At 34.9% G+C, this 14,367-nt stretch overlaps 1 long non-coding RNA gene across 1 annotated transcript in view; it reads left to right on the plus strand.

The window, feature by feature from the left end:
• Positions 1–859: 859 nt before the first annotated feature.
• Positions 860–14,367, plus strand: part of LOC125111885 (uncharacterized) — a 51,813-nt gene continuing 38,305 nt past the window's right edge. The window contains exons 1-2 of the long non-coding RNA XR_007130963.1: positions 860–1,142; positions 3,824–3,887. This is a non-coding gene — a long non-coding RNA (uncharacterized LOC125111885). The remainder of the gene's footprint in view (positions 1,143–3,823; positions 3,888–14,367) is intronic.

The following is a 14,367-nucleotide window of genomic DNA, read 5'->3' on the forward strand; positions in this document are numbered from 1 at the left end:
AAATATTTTGTAAATGTTTTATGTAATTGGCCCCATCAAATGAAGGTAGACTTTATACTGTAACTGTGGAAGAATTGAAGTTCTGGTCCTAAAACAGCCCTGTACAAAAGTTCTTAATTAGAAAGACATCTTTTAGGGAAATATTTTTTACTTGATTCGTTCAGTTTGTTAAGGAGATCTTATGTTTACAGAATTGTGAAAGGGAATTTGATGATAGGGATGAAAGCTAGTTTAATAAGCTTTTAGATTCTATTTTAGTCAAATCCAATTTAATTGTAGATAAAACCAGATGCCTATCCCCGTGATTAAAATTCTGGATGTTAATAAGCTAAGATGCAATATCTATAAATAAACTTCAATATCTATATATAAACAAAACAAAACAAAAACATGGTTTAAAAAATATTTCTGTGCTTTCAGGTTAGCAGTACTGAAAGTAATTTTCTATATTTTAGTTATAAATGAAATAATAGCTAATGATAATGGAGTGTTGAGTTGTATCCTTAGATCTTCCAATTAGGAAACAATAAACCTTGGGAAGTCACTTAATTCCTTTGATCTTTGGGTTAAAACAAATTGTAATATTAACTCTCATTATATACTGCATTACAATTTACAAAGTACTTTCATTTTTATCATACTTAAACAATTCAGAAACTGAAGTTCAGGAAATGACTTGCTAAACCTAGTAGTTACTGGGGCATATATATATGTATATATATATACTAAGCAGAGAGGTACTGATGAAAGGGAACGATTACTTACGTAGAAGCAAGAGGGATGACTATACCAAAGTAAAAAAACATGAATGTAAGATTCTTGAGAAGGTGGGAGGGGAGGGGATAGTCTCTAAACCACAGGCAGCTACTGGCCTTGAGAGAAGGAACATCTATTCTGAAATTATAGCTCAGAGAGAGAAGAAAATTGGTTCAGGTATGTATGGGCTTGTAGATTCGGCAGTGGAAAGATAAAGATGATTTCATCTGATGCCTTCAGATTTCTGTGAATTTGGCAAGATCATCCACTATGAGTGAAGAAAGAGGAGACTAAAGAAGATTTCAGACTTATTGCAAAGAATGGAAGATCAACTCGACCAAACAAACGTAGTACGATTACCAGACACTGGTAAAGTCCCATTTGAGGTTAGTAATAATAAATGAATGAAATTATGTGTTTTTCCTCCCAGTACCCTTTGACATCTCAGATTTAAGAATAGAAAAAGTATATAATAGTTGAGGGTCGTGTCTAAAAGCTAAGTTGAAAGTAAGGAAAGCCCAAGAAATTTAGGATGTTGCCAATACTATTGTTTAAAGGATATTATTTAAATGATGAACCCTGAAATCTAAGCAAGTGAAAAGGAGGAGAACACAGCAAGAGTTGGGGGAGGTGGAGGACAGAGGAAGAAAGAATGTTTTGGTGAATTGTACTGTAAGGATGTCAATACAGTGGAGATCAAGAAAGGATAAAAGACTCAAAATTTTGGTAGTTGACAAGTAAATGAGACATGATTGTGATCATAAGTAAGAATGCTTGGAATAGTGATTTGAGAAGAAGCACGTAGATGTTAGCAAATGAAGTGAGTGGCTAAGGAGATCAAGAGATGAGGTCAAGGAACAGATTCCAGATTATGGAAGAGGATCTGCTAGAATAATAAAACCCAGCATGATAATAGAATTTGAAACATAATAGCATAAGAGAAGTGTGTGAATTGAGTATCAAATTTTTTTATAAATGATAGAGTGATTAGAAGGCCACTGAGTTTCAATAATGGAAGAAAAGTGATACAGACACCATGAGCCTTTATAAGATTTTTTACAGAAGCGGGTGGGAACAATGATCTGGGGCAAATGAGAATGTCAATGATACTTGGATTTTAAAAGAAACAATCACACTTGAAAGCAATAAAGGGAAAGTGCGCTTTCTTGGAAGAACTAGGTTTCAGTTATGGCAAAGATGTGGAAGGATTGCTTGGAGAAAAGGGTGAATATAAAGGGAAGTGTGCTGTTTTTAAAGAGGAAGGGGAAGGGATAGAGAGGATGGCTCAGGATGATTATGGCAAATGGTAAGTGGGGAGCAGGCAGGCAGTAGTGAGTGGGAAAAGGTGGGGAACTTTCTTTTTGGTGAATACAAGGTTAATTGTGGCAAACAGTCTCAGTGTCCTAAAATATAATTTGTTTTATGGTGACCTAGTTCATTAACTTTTGAAAATACTCTTTGTGTGCTACATGGGGGAGAATGGTTAGGCCAGTAATTACAGGTTGCAGTGTTTTATATGTCCCCCAATTCAAGCGTGTTAATTATGTGGTTAATATCTACATAAATATTAATTTTTTAATTTGATCTACTAAGGATTGAACAAACTATACTGAAGTCACTCATGGTGTATTAGTCACTTTCTCGTATTTTATTAATTTGTGTGTATTTATGATGTTTTATTAGGTATTTGTTAAATTTAAAATTGATAGATCTTCCTGGTGAAATGTACCATTTTATCATTATATAATGACCAGTTCCATGTCTAATAATGCTTTTTGTCTTTAAGCTTATTTTGTCTGATATTAATTTGGTGATGCTCACTTTAACAATTTGCATGTTATAGCTTTCGCATCATTTTGCTTCAAAATTTTCTGTGTCCTTATGCTTTAAGTGTATCTCTTTTGAGCAGAAACTATCTTGATTTTTTTAGAGTCTTATTTGGGAATGCATGCCTTTTAACTAGTGAGTTTAAGTCATTTATGTTTTTGTTACTATAGTTATGTTTGGAACTATTTCTACTTTAAATTTTCACCGTGGGACTGAGAAGATTAGTATAATAATTTTTGTTTCAAGTGGATAGCAATTCACTGCCACTCACCTCTGGAAAAGTCACAAAGAAGTTTAAAATTTCTTTCCATTCATTCCCCCATCAAAAAACAAGCTACAACAGAATTTTTTTAAAAAAAATCTCTTTTCTCCTTAAATGCTGAAAGTAGAAAAAATTATGGCCAAAATGGTATCCAGATTTATTTTTAATAAAAGGTAAATATAATATACAGCCATGGTCTTCTAAACTTCTTCTTGAGACTTACATCGTTTACTATGTAGGTCTCTATAATTCAGGTTACCTAGCAAGTTGAATTTCGTGTGACTATCATTAACTGTTGAAAGTGCATTAATAATGTTAGAATAAGAACTATATAAAGGAGTTATGTGTTGTCAGCAGTGAATAAATACCAACCTTTAAAAATGAATTCTTTACTTTTGAGATAGCATGATTAAATCAAGCTAGTATCTGTTCAGGGATTGCAAGTGGGAATAGACACTCTGAAATATAAAAGAGCCTAGGGTGAACCACCTCATTTTATGAAAATCAGTTTTTAGAAACATTGTCTTATATACTATGGAAAATTTTCAAAGCCCAGAAAGATAAAAGGACTGACACATGTTATTACTGAGGACTTCAAGTAAAGATAAAACTCTGTTTCGGAGTTCCTGTCGCGGCGCAGTGGAGATGAATCCAACTAGGAACCATGAGGTTTCAGGGTTTGATCCCTGGCCTCACTCAGTGGGTTAAGAATCCAGCGTGGCCATGAGCTGCGTTGTAGGTGGCAGATGCAGCTCAGATCTGGCGTTGCTGTGGCTGAGGGGTAGGCTGGTATCTCCAGCTCCAATTAGACCCCTAGCCTGGGAACCTCCGTGTGCCACAGGTGCAGCCCTAAAAAGACAAACAACAACAGCAACAACAAAACACTTTATGTTTTCCTTAAATACTGTTGCTCAAATAAGGAAAATCTATCATTGAAAAGTGAGATTACTGTATACCTAACCTTGTTCTCTCTGCCAGGGACATGATCACGGCATTAGTTGTTGGAGTTGTGAGACTTACTGAAGCTTTATCAGGATTCCAGGTAACTTCTGTTTTTTTTTCTGCAGAATTGACATGTGGACTTGAAATATACTGACAAATCTTCTAATCTTAGAGAATCCCAAATTTGGTTGTTAATGTATTCTTTGTGCTGGTTACTGCTAGGCAAGTTGTATGATGTAATATGAAGAGTATAGACATTAGACATTAAGTTCAAGTTCTATATCTTAATAACCATATAAACCTAGACAAGTCAAAAATTTCTCCATCCTCTGTGTTAGTTAACTTGATTGGCAGTGAGGGGATCCTCTCACAATGTATATCAAATCATTATGTTGTGTACTTTAGATGTCCTACAAATTGTCATTTATACCTCAATAAAGGTAAAAAAAAATTGCCTTCATCCTTGAGCAGGATGTGTTAAAACCATTTCTCTGCCTACTTCATAGAGGAATTGTGAGACTCAGATGAGATAATGTAGGTAAAATTGTTGTATATAACACATTATAAAAATGTTAGCTGTGCTATTTGGAGTCTCCAAAGCTACTATTCCATAGCATGGATAAGATTGCCTTCACGTGAATTCTTTAGCAATCATGACTTACATATTGTTTTTGCATTTCTATTTGTTCAGTAATTTAATATTTACTTGTTTGTGAAGTATTTCATTTTCATAACAGGATACACAAACAGCTGCCTATGACAAATGTATTTGTTCTTAACTTTTAAAATTTTTTCTTATTAAAGGCATAAGTGCTATTGAAACATATATATACCAAATTTTCAAGTCTATTTGCTGTAAAAAATAACTTTTTGTCACAAATCCTGCAGGTATTTATCTAAATTTACGTCAATACCATAGTAGTCTTTATAATATTTTTAAGGTTCCAGACGTGCAATTAGAGATCAAACCCTTGAAAACTGACTAGATTATTGCTGTTAAGTTTGGGTTTTTAGTTTATAAAAATTTAAGTTGAGGTACAGTTGATTTACAGTATATATTAGTTTTAGGTATACAACATACTAGTTTATAATTTTTATAGGTTATATGCCATTGAAAGTTACTAGAAAATAATGACTAAAATTCCCAGCACTGTGCAATATGTCCTCATTTCTTATCTATTTTATACCTAGTACTCCTAATCCATACCCCTATATTGCCCTTCCCTCCTTCCTCCCCCACTGGTAACTACTAATTTGTTCTCTATATCTGTGATTCTGTTTCTTTTTTGTTATATTTATTAATCTGTCTTATTATTTTAGATTCCACATGTAAGTGATAACAGACAGCATTTGTTTTTCTCTGACTGACTTCACTAAACATAATTCCCTGCAGCTTCATCCATATTGTTGGAAATGGCATTCTCATTCTTTTTAATGGCTGAGTAGTGTTTCACTGTATATATGTACATCTTTATCTATTCATCTGTTAATGGACACAGCTTGCTTTCACATCTTGGCAATTATAAATAATTCCTCTATAAACATTGGGGTGCATGTATCTTTTAAAACTAATATTTTCATTTTCTTTGAATATATATTTTAAGAATGGAATTGCTGGGTCATAAGGTAGTTCTCTTTTTGAGGACTTCCCTGTATTGTTATCCCCAGTGGCTACACCAATTTATATTCCCACCAATTGTGTACAAGGGTACCCTTTTCCCCACATCCTTGCCAACATTTGTGATTTGTGGTCTTATTGATGCTAGCCATTCTGCCAGGTGTGAGGTGATATATCTCATTGTGGTTTTGACTTGTGTTTGGTAATTAGTGATATTGGGCATCTATCTTTTCATGTGCCTGTTGGCCATCTGTATGTCTTTTTTTTTTTGTCTGCATCAGTGGCATGTGGAAGTTCCTGGGCCAGGGATTGAGCCCACCCCACAACAGGGACCTGAGCTGCTGAAATGACAACACCAGATCCTTAACCCACTGTGGCACAAGGGAACTCCTATCTGTATATCCTTTTTGGAAAGATGTCTATTGAGGTCTTCTGCCGTTTTTTTAATTGGGTTGTTTGTTTTTTTAAATATTGAGTTATATAGGCTATTTATGTATTTTGTATAGTAACCTCTTATTAGTCCTATCTTTTGCAAGTGTTTTCTCCATTCAGTAGATTGTCTTTTTATTTTATTGATGATTTCCTTTGCTGTGCAAAAGTGTTAGGTTTAATGTGGTCTCATTTATTTTTGCTTTTGTTTCCTTTGTCTTAGGAGACAGATTGAAAAAGCAGATTGTTGTGATTTATGTCAAGGAGTGTTTTGCCTATGTTTTCTTCTAGGAGTTTTATGATTTCTGGTTTACCTTTAGGTTTTTAATTTATTGTGAGTTTATTTTTGTATATGGTATGAGACAGTGTTCCAAATTTTTTACGATATAGCTGTCCAGTTTTCTCAGGACCACTTATTAAAGAGACTGTCTTTTCTCCATTATGTATTCTTGCCTCCTTTGTCATACATAGTAGGTTTATTTCAGAGCTCTCTATTCTGTTCCATTGATCTATTTGTCTGTTTTGTGCTCATGTTATGCTATTTTGATTACTTGTAGCTTTGTAGTCTGAAGTCAGGGAGCATCACTTTTGCCCTTAAAGGTCTTTTGTGTTTTAATACCAATTTTAAAATTATTTGTTCCAGTTCTGTGAAGAACACCATTTTTTTTTTCTCTTTCTAGGACTGCGTCTGTGGCATATGTATGGAGGTTCCCAGGCTAGGGGTACTAATCGGAGCTGTAGCTGCCGGCCTACACCAGAGCCACAGCAATGTGGGATCTGAGCCGCATCTGTGACCTACACCACAGCTCACGGCAATGCCAGATCCTTAACCCACTGAGCAAGGCCAGGGATGGAACCCACAACCTCATGGTTCCTAGTCAGATTTGTTAACCAACTGAGCCAAGATGGGAACTCCCACCATTGGTTTTTGATAGAGATTTCACTGAATCTGTAGATTATTTTTGGTTGTACAGCCATTTTAATAATATTAATTCTTCCAATCCGTGAACACTGGTGTATATTTCCAGCTGTTGTATTGTCTTCAAGCTTTCATCAATGTCTTAAGTTTTCTGAGTATATGTATTTTATCTCCTTAGGTAGGTTTATTCCTAGGTGTTTTGTTCTTTTTGATGTGATTGCAAATGCTGTTGTTTTCTTAATTTCTCTTTTTGATAGTTTGTTGTGTATAGTGTGTACAAATGCAACAGATTTACATATATTAATTTTGTATTCTGCAACTTTACCAATTAATGAGCTCTAGGAGTTTTTTGGTGGTGTCTTTAGGATTCTTTATGTTCAGTATCATGTCATCTGCAAACAATGACAGTTTTACTTCTTTCTTTCCAATTTGGATTAATTTTATCTCTTTTTCTAGTATGATTGTTGTGACTAGGACTTTCAATACTATGTTTAATAAAAGTGGCAAGAATGGACACCTCATTCTATTTCTGATCTAAAAGGAAATGCTTCCAGCTTTTCACCATTAAATATGATGTTAGCTGTGGGCTTATCATATTTGGCCTTTATTATGTTAAGGTATGTTCCCTCTATACCCACTTTCTGGAGAGTTTTTATCATAAATGGGTGTTGACTTTTGCCAAAAGCTTTTTCTGCATGTATTGAAATGGCTATATGGTTTTCATTCTTTTGTTTGTTAATGTAGTATATCACATTGATTGATTTGTTGATATTAAACCATCCTTGCATTATGGGGATTTATTCATTTGGTCATGGTGTATGATCCTTATAATGTATTTAGATTTGGTTTGCTAATATTTTGTTCAAGATTTTTGCATCTATGTTCCACAGTGATATTGGCCTGTTATTTTCTTTATTTGTGATACTGTTGTCTGGTTTTGGTATTAGGGTGATGCTGGCTTCATTAGTTAAGAAGCATTTCTCTTCCTCTGTAATTTTTTGAAGTATGAGAAGGATAGGTATCAATTCTTCTCTCAGTGTTTGGAAAAATTCATCTCTGGAGCAATCTAGTCCTAGACCTTTGTTTGTTGTGAGCTTTTAAATTATTTATTCACTTGTGTTACTAGTAGGTCATTGGTCTGTTTATATTTTCTCTTTCTTCTTGGTTCAGTCTTGGGAGATTGTTCATTTCTAGGAATTTGTCCATTTCTTCTAGATTGTTCATTTTATTGGCATATAGTTCATAGTAGTCTTTTATGGTCCTTTGTATTTCTGTGGTGTCAATTGCAACTTTTTTATTTTTGATTTTGCTGGTTTGGGTCCTCTCTCTTTTTTCTTAATGAGTCTGACTAGAGATTTATCAATTTTGTTCATCTATTCTAAGGGCTAGTTTTTAGTTTCATTTACCTTTTATGTTGTTCTTTTAGTCTCTATTTCATTTATTCTTGCTCTTATCCTCATGGTTTCTTTCCTTCTACCAACTTTGGATTTTGTTTATTCTTCTTTTGATAGTTCGTTTAGATGTAAATTTAGGTTGTTTGAGAGTTTTCCTGTTTCCTGAGGTAAACATATATCTCCAAACTTTCCTCTTAGAACTGGTTTTGCTTTGTTCCATAGATTTTTTTTTCTTTTAAGGGCCACACCTATGGCATATGGATGTTCCCAGGCTAGGGGTCCAATTGGAGCTACAGCTTCCAGCCACAGCCACAGCCACAGCAACTCAGGAGCTAAGCTGCGTCTGCAACCTACACCACAGCTCATGACAATGCCAGATCATTAATTCACTGAGAGAGGCCAGGGATCAAACCTGCAACCTCATGGTTCTTACTTGGATTTGTTTCTGCTGTGCCACAACAGGAACTCCTGTTCCATAGATTTTGGATTGATGTGTTTATGTTTTTATTTGTCTCCAGTATTTTTTAAACTTGCTCTTTGATTTCTTTAGCAGTTCATTGGTTGTCTAGTAGCATATTATTAGCCTCCATGTGTTTGTGGGTTTTGCAGTTTTTTTCTGGTAGTTGATTTCTTTCTTTTTTTTTTTTTTTGTCTTTTTGCTATTTCTTGGGCCGCTCCCGCGGCATATGGAGATTCCCAGGCTAGGGGTCCAATCGGAGCTGTAGCCACCGGCCTACACCAGAGCCACAGCAACGCGGGATCCGAGCCACGTCTGCAACCTACACCACAGCTCACGGCAATGCCGGATCGTTAACCCACTGAGCAAGGGCAGGGACCGAACCCTCAACCTTATGGTTCCTAGTCGGATTCGTTAACCACTGCGCCACGACGGGAACTCCTGGTAGTTGATTTCTAATCTCATAGCCATGTGGTCTGAAAGGATACTTGTTGATTTCACTATTTTTTTTTTTTAGGGCCACATCTGGGGCATATGAAATTTCCCAGGCTGGGAGGCGTATCAGAGCTGCAGCCTAGGCCACAGCCACAGCAATGCCAGATCCAAGCTGCATCTGCAACCTACACCACTCTCATACTAGTCAGATACTAGTTGGGTTCTTAACCCGCTAAACCACAGCAGGAAGTCCAGTTTCACTATTTTTAAATTTACTGATGCTTGTTTTGTGATCTACGTAATTTATCCTAGAGAATGTACAAGATGCACTTGAAGAGAATGTGATTTCTGCTGCTTTTGAATGGAATGTTCTATGTGTGTGTGTGTGTGTGTGTGTGTGTGTGTATAGTTCATCTAGTCTAATGTACCATTTATGGCCAGTGTTCCCTGATTGATTTTCTGTCTAGAGGATCTGTTAAGTGGGGTGTTAAAGTCCCCTACTACTATTGTGTTACTGTCAATTTCTCTCATTTTTGTCTTAGTTTTTGCTTTGATTGTTTAGGTGGTCCCATGTTGGATGCATAAATATTTAAAATTGTTATATTTTCTTCTTGGATTGAATCCATTGATCATTATTTAATGTCCCTCTTTGTCTCTTGTAACAATCTTTGTTTTAAAGTTATTTTGTCTGATATAAGTATGGCTATCCCAGCTTTCTTTTGATTTCCATTTGCATGGAATATCTTTTTCCATCCCCTCATTTTCAGTCTGTGTGTGTTTTTGAATCTGAAATGTGTCTCACAGGCAGCACACAAACAGGCTTTGCTTTTGTATCCATGCAGCTACTCTATGTCTTTTGACTGAAGCATTTGGTCCATTAACACCTAAAGTAATTATTGATATGTATGTACTTATTAATATTTTGTTCATTGTTTTTTGTTCATTTTTTTGTTACTTTTTCTTTTGTACTTTTCCCTTATTTGGTGAGTATCTTTACTGTTGTTTGGATTCCTTTCTTTGTGTATGTGTGTGTGTGTGTGTGTGTGTATCTATTATAGATTTTGGGTTTGTGTTTACCATGAGGTTTAGATATATGATGTATGTAAATCATATATATATATATATGTGTGTGTATGTATATATATATATATATATATATATATGTGTGTGTGTGTGTGTGTGTATATATATATATATATGATTATTTTAAGTTGCTGATCTCTTAATTTCAAATGTATTTTAGCAGCCCTGCATTTTTACTCTCCCCCCTCTTGATGACTGTTTTTTAACATATTTTACATCTTTTTGTTTTTTGCATCCCTTACCTGTTTACTGTGGATACAGATGATTTTACTACTTTCATCTTTAACCTTCCTGCTAGCAGTGTGTTTTGATATGGTCCTCTTTGGGTTGAAACTTTTTGGGATTCTCTGTATCCTGCACCTGGAAATCTGTTTCCTTTCCCAGGTTAGGGAAGTTTTCAGCTATTATGTTTTCAGATATCTCTGCCCTTTATTTCTCTCTTATTCTTCTGGGATCCCTTAAATTCAAATGTTAGTGTGCTTGATGTTGTCCCAGAGGTTCTAAAACTTTCCTCATTTTTTTTAATAAAAGAAAAACTTTTTTTTCTGTTCAGCTTCAGTGATTTCCACTACTCTGTCTCCTGGCTCATTGATCTGTTCCTCTGTATCATTTAGTCTACTGTTGATTCCTTTTAGTGTATTTTTTCAGTTCAGTTATTATATTCTTTATCTTTGGTTGGTCTTTGTATTTTCTGTCTCTTTGTCAAAAACTTCTAACTTCTCACTTTGCTCATCCATTCTTCTCCAAAGTTCTTTAATTATCTTTATATCTTTGATCATTACCTTGAACTTTAAAAAAAAAATTGTACCTATGGCATGTAGAAGTTCCTGGGCCAGGGATCAAACCTGATGTAGAACAAGATGTAGACTTGATTTTAGATTGTGAATAAGAAATTGTGATATAGAAGGAGAAACTAAAATTGTATATTATAAGCAAAAAAAGTCATGAAACTTGAATGTGATATAATCTGATTAAAAGCACAGATGGCAGTATTGGCCTTATGTGGAGAGACATCTTTGAGAACAATGAAATGATGAATAGTTGTGTTAATATATGTGGGGTAAGCAATTAGGGAAATTTTTTCTGAGGAGGCTCAGTTTTTTTCTGTGATGTTGAAGGCAAGGTCATTTGTTCAGAGGGGGAAGGATCTGTGAGAGGAAGACTGAGGAGAATAATAAAGGTTTGAAATGGTGGCTGTGGGAAATGGAAAACAGAATTGTTCTCTGGACAAGCCATGGACTTCAGTTGAAATATTCAGAAATTTGGGGATTTAGAAGAGAAGTGCTTTGAAAGAATAAGGGGATGAAATATAGAGTGTGTTACCAGAAAGGTGATTGATGTTATCCACCAAGTGTCTAGGCTATGTGGGAAGGATAGAAACCATGAGAATGGAGATAACGTTAAAAAGATAAGTTAGAGAAATTGGTGGTCTTAAAGAATGTGAATTGAGAGTAAAAGATTGATAGAGCTGGAGAGGTAGGTGGCTGTAATCAGAGAATGATATATTGAGATTAAAGATTTCAGAAAGGAAGTTAGCAATGACAGAAAGAGGAGGAACTGAATATTATGTCAATGTGTTAGCTAGTCAGAAGGGGATGAGTGGTGACAGTTTTGTCACTGAGATTCGGTATCAGCTGGATTCCAGAATATAAGACCTCAAACAGGAAGAAATCAAATAAAAATACTCATCTTTTTAAATTTCAGAAATGTGTGCTCCTAATTGTAAGTCCCTTGAAAAGGAGCGACTATATCTTACCCATTTTAATCACCACCCCTCTATTATCTAATATAATTCCTTGGATGTGTCAGACATACAAATATTTGAAGAATATTTGAAAAAGAGAGAAAAGAAAAACAGATCAAACTTTCATTATGAGATAATAGCTTCCTAGATATATTTGAGCAGTTAAGTTATGGACGCAATTATATTCTGGAATAAATTCATTATAAAACTTCTCAAAATTCCGAGATTTCTTTCTTATTGAAAGAAATGTGTGTCAGTGTTTGTTTTGCACTTTTGTTTTCAAAACCAATTTAATTTATATTAATCATTAATTAAAATGGCAGTTTTAAAGGATCTTTTTCAATTCAAATATACAGATTTTTAAAGTAAGGTCCTCATATAGAGAAATGTGAGGGTGTGTTTGAGATAGATAATCACATTCCAACTTCTTTATAAATTAGTTTCTATTTATGTAAACATATCTTTAAGATCTTATTTTTATGTTGTATTACCATTTTACTTCACATTTAGCTACTAGTAATAATAACAATGATAGCTAATATTGAGTAGTGCTTTTTAGGCAATGGAACTAAGTTGTTGACATGATTTACTCATTTTTTCTCATAACAACCCAATGTGCTATTATTATCCTAATTTAGCAGATGAAGAAACGGGTACAAAGAGGCTAACTAACTTGCCCGAGATCACAGAATTAGGGAGTAGATTCAAACCTAGGGACTCTGGCACCAGTGTGCTCAGGATATTAACTGCCACTACTAATACAGACAGATTTAGATACAAATGTAGATGCATTTGTCATCTGCTTGTTTAAATGTTTTCTTTACCTTGACCTCACTAAAGTCAAGGGCATTGCATGGCACATTGTACCTTATCAATACATTTTGTTAACTAATGTATAAGCTTTTCATTTTCTAAGATAATTTTGCCCTTCCCTAAAGATTTTCCTGTTATTTTACAACACTCTTGGCTTTTCCTTCAAGTCTATTCCAGTTATTATTTGGGTGGTTTGTTATGAGACATGTTATGACATTTTAAACCTTTACAATTAAAACTTCATTCTTTTGCTGAGACAAAAACAATCTCTTCCTCTCCTCCTGTCAAATTTCATAGCAGATTAAGTGTTTACATGAGGGGAGTTGGTAATCCAGGATTTCTGCAGCAGCAGGTTTCAGATATTCTAGTCAAATCCTGCCTTTTGTCTGACTCTTCCTGATGAGTGTTACCATCAAAGCTTCACTCTGGCATCTATTAGTCACTGAGTGCTTATTTTGAGAGTGGTTGCTATCATCACTACTCCCTTTGCATAGGTGCCACCTAGTTACTTTTGTTTTGGCAATTATGGGTTAAATACATTCCAGGGTTTAGTCCTGCTTAAGCTTGCTAGCTCTCATTTTAAATTAATGCACAGTGGGTTATTTCTTAAAAGAGTAAAGCTTTCATTGAACAGAAAACTTTCAAAGCACTCATTTTTATTCTTCTTATCCATAGGTGCGAGTCTTCTTTCAGCATTAAGCTATGCTTTTCTTCCTCTGCACTACCAAACTATACTACGCTGTAGTCAGTAATGACTGGTGATTGAAAAGAACTTACGCTTTATTCTTAAAATATTGGTCTCTTTTGAGATACATGTTTGACTATCCTTCCCCACAGCCTTGCTATCATCTTATGTATTAACTCCTTGGAATCAATATCAACCTAAAACAGCTGTTCCACTGAGGAGTTTTTAAATTATAAATAGAAGGAACCTATTTTTTGCTCTGGTTTTTAAGTCCAGTAATTCCCTAACAGAGAACTTTGTAAGGAATTAATAAATTCATTAGCAATACTTGATAGGAGAAAACATGCGGAACAATTTTTTAAAAGCTCCTCATTGTAAACACGATTACCCTTCAGTCTCCCTTCTAGCACTTTTCATCCATGTGGTATATCTGGCATTCATTAATTTGGAAATAGACCATAGGGTATTTAGAACGCCTTTCATAATTTATAAAGAAGAATAAGAAAATGGAATTTTGGATTCACGACCAGAAACTACCTATTTCAGCAACCAGTATATTAGGGACAGGTCAATGTAAGCTGGTCATAGTTAGGAATTCTGTCTCAACCACCTTTGTATTATTAGTATCTACTACATTTGCAAACCTTCTTTTCCCTTCCCTTTCTTCTTTTCCTCTTTTCTTTACTTCCTCCAGTTGAGACATAGGCTTTTAGGGTCTAGGAGAGAGGTAGAGCTGGAAATTTGGCTTTGAAAGCAGTCTGAATATAAGTGGTATTTAAGACTATGGCCAGGAAGGGATTACCTAGGGTGAGTGTTAGAGAAGTTAGAGAAGGAGACTTACAAGGAAGAGTCAGTAGAATAGAAGCACAATGTGTTTTCAAAGAAGCCAAAAGAAGTGACTTAAAAAGAGGAGAGGTGGTCAGCTCTTACATGTGCTGATAGGAGATAGACTAAAATAGGAAATAACACTACCAAGTCCAAGCTCATACTGCTTGATGCACGA

Source organism: Phacochoerus africanus, chromosome 11 (genome assembly GCF_016906955.1).
Source record: "Phacochoerus africanus isolate WHEZ1 chromosome 11, ROS_Pafr_v1, whole genome shotgun sequence".
Taxonomy (NCBI): Eukaryota; Metazoa; Chordata; class Mammalia; order Artiodactyla; family Suidae; genus Phacochoerus; species Phacochoerus africanus.